Source organism: Sus scrofa, chromosome 2 (genome assembly GCF_000003025.6).
Source record: "Sus scrofa isolate TJ Tabasco breed Duroc chromosome 2, Sscrofa11.1, whole genome shotgun sequence".
Classification (NCBI taxonomy): domain Eukaryota; kingdom Metazoa; phylum Chordata; class Mammalia; order Artiodactyla; family Suidae; genus Sus; species Sus scrofa.
In genome coordinates, this window is record NC_010444.4 from 12,078,546 (window position 1) to 12,081,848 (window position 3,303).

At 38.3% G+C, this 3,303-nt stretch overlaps 1 pseudogene; it reads left to right on the plus strand.

Annotated features, from left to right (window-relative positions):
* LOC100524131 lies at positions 1,736 to 2,454 on the plus strand (annotated as a pseudogene).

Consider the following 3,303-nt stretch of genomic DNA (forward strand, 5'->3'; position numbering starts at 1 on the left):
TCCAGGCTTTACAAAAGCAGAAAGGCCGTTACTAAATGGTGGACATTCCCTGATTACAATTAATAGAATGCTACTTCCTAAGGAGCCTTTAAAGATCACCCACAGGGAGTACCCTTGTGGCACAGTGGGTTAAGGATGAGGGTTGTCACTGCAGTGGCTCCAGTGGCTGCTGTGGTGTGAGTTCCTTCCCTAACCTGGGATATGCCACATATGGCAGGTGTGGCTAAAAAAAAAAAAAAAAGATCACCCACACCAGCACCCTCACTTTACATTGAGGTCCAGCATGAATCTGAGGCTTCTAACATTGAGCTATTATAAAGCCGTGCCTGACCAGAAACAATCTGTTCTTGAAACAGAGAGATAGCAGTTTTTCCTAATTTGGTCTGTCTTTAAGTCCCATATATTTGTGTACCTAGAATGAAAAAACATTAACAGATTTTAGGAGATAATGTACTAATGATGCCTATTGAGTGTGCCTTTTCCCCAAAGTGAGTGACAATGTTTCTCTAGGATAGTTTTTTTGGAAGTATCAGAATACACCTTTCCAAAACTGTGATTAGTATTGAGCAGGTTTAATTCACCACCTTTGTAAAAGAAAATTTGTAGCATCCAAATATTACAACTTAGCATGAATAGAGATAGAAGAGCTTTGAAAATGATATGGGAGATGATCTCACTTATAACAGGGAAAGAAATGAAACTGCTAAGTAAGGCATGAATTTGTCTAAAGACCAATGTTGCTGCCATGCTGTTCAGGCTTCATAGTAGAAAGTGTTGGCCCCAATGGCTTGCATGCTGTGCAAAATGCAGAACCAAATGGTATTGTATGTTTGCACAATCTAGAAGGTACCATTTACACTGCAGTACATATAAGGGGCATCTGTGTGTGTGATCCAGGGCCGTGGTGGTCCAGGACCCAGCAATATTCTGACCCTACATAGAGATAGTAAGATCTATGGACTCAGATGTAAGAAGTCTGAGACCTGGTAAAGACCAATGGATTCTTTTCTTTAAACTATTTTTTGGAGGTATTACTATGTTGTGTTAGTTTTGGGGTGCACAACAAAGTAAATCAATTATACATAAATGTTTTTTTTCAGATTCTTTTTCCTTCTAGGTTATTATAAAATATTTTTTCTTTTTTAAAAAAAGTTATTTCACCAATATAATTTTTTACCGTACAGCATGGTGACCCAGTTATACATGCATGTACACATTCTATTTTCTCACATTATCATGCTCCACCATAAGTGACTAGACATAGTTCCCAGCGTTTCATAGCAGGATCTCATTGCTTACCCATTCCAAAGGCAATAGTTTGCATCTATTAACCCCAAGGTCCCCACCCACTGGAGCTTAATAGATGCAAAATATTGGATATATTTTATTTAAGATTGGAGATTATACATGGAATGTACAAGGTAACTCAACATTGATTCAAGATTGTATATTAATCCGCTGCATGACTGAAAAAAAGAAGAGTATTTCTTTGTTTTGTACAATACAATCATTTTCTGCTCTCATATTTTTCTCAGCAGATGGCACCAAACAAGCCCATGGATGGGGATAAAAATATCACTTTTGTGGCCACGTTTGTTCTCCTGGGATTCTTAGATGAGAAAGAGCTGCAACTTGTCTTCTTTCCAGTCTTCCTAGGGATCTATATTGTGACTCTAGGGTCACAATTGTCATATCCTCATCAGAATGGACTCCCACCTCCACGTACCTATGTACTATGTCTTGTACTGAGATCTGCTACTCTTCTTCAGTATCCAAAGGATGCTTTCAGATTTCTTAAAAGTTCAAAAGCCAATCTCCTTCATAGCCTGTGCCACCCAGTATTTTGTTGGGTCCTGGATGGTCAGGCTGAGTGCTGCCTCTTGGCTGCCATGGCCTATGACAGATATGTTGCTATTGGTAGCCCCCTGCACTACTCAGCCATCATGGCTCCTGGACTCTGTGTGAAGATGATTGCTGGGGCTTTTGGGAGTGGTTTCCTTGGTAGCTTAGTTCAAACAGTCCCTTGCTTTCACCTCTACTACTGTGGGCCAAATGTGATTTGGCATTTCTTCTATGACCTACCCCACATTTATTTCCTTGTCTTGCTCCAATCCCTTCACTAGCCAAATGATACGTTTTCTGGTGGCTACTATTTTTGAGGGATTGGGTTCTTTGCTTGTTATCCTCTCATCCTACAGTTTCATAGAAGTTTCCATTCTGAAAATATCCTCCATCAAAGGTAGTGCCAAGGCGTTCAATACCTGTGCCTCCCACCTGGCAGTTGTGACACTCTTCTATGGCACAGGTCTCTCCGTGTACCTGCTTCCTAGCTCTGGCCACCCCAAGAAGCAGGACAAGGTCCTGTCAGTGTTCTATGTTGTCCTTATTCCCATGTTAAACCCTCTTATATATAGTCTGAAGAAAATGAGATCAAAGAGGCCATCAAGAGAATGATAAGCAGGGCCGCTCATTTACCTCAGTAAGAATAACTTTTGGCTGGTGTTATTAACCTTATTAGGAAGACAAGCTTGAGAATATGCAAGAGACACTTTGCAGAATACAGAATATCTAGGTCAAAAGATAAGTGAAAAAATGGCTTGCTTGTTTTTTGGTGCTATATATTTTTTATTTTATTATCTGTCTGTCATCTATCATCTATCTATGTATCTATGTATCTATCTATATCTATCTATCTATCTATATTATAGTTAATGTACAATATTTGATACATTTCAGGTGTACAACATACTGACTCACAATTTTTAAAGTTGTTATTGCATTTAGTTATTGTAAAATTTTGCTTACATTCCTGTATTGGAGAGGTTATTCTCATACCTTATTTACTTTTTTTTCCAACTGTTAAGTGAGTTTTTTTCCCTTTTTTATAAATTGTAATCAATTGTTATTTCCCCAATACATTTTTTTTCTACTGTACAGCATGGTGACCCAGTTACACATACATGTATACATTCTTTTTTCTCCCATTATCAGGTTCCATCATAAGTGACTACACATAGTTCCCAGTGGAAACAACCCAAATGTCCATCGACAGATGATCGGAAGAGGAAGATGTGGTATATATACACCATAGAATACTACTTAGCCATAAAAAAGAACAAAATAATGACATTTGCAGAAGCACGGATGGAACTAGAGACTCTCATACTGAGTGAAGTAAGCCAGAAAGAGAAAAATAAATACCATACAGCACTTAATTCTGAAGTCTAATATACCATACTCATAGCTTATTTATTTTATACTTAGTAGTTTGTATCCCTTAATCTCCTGCCCTTATCATTCCCC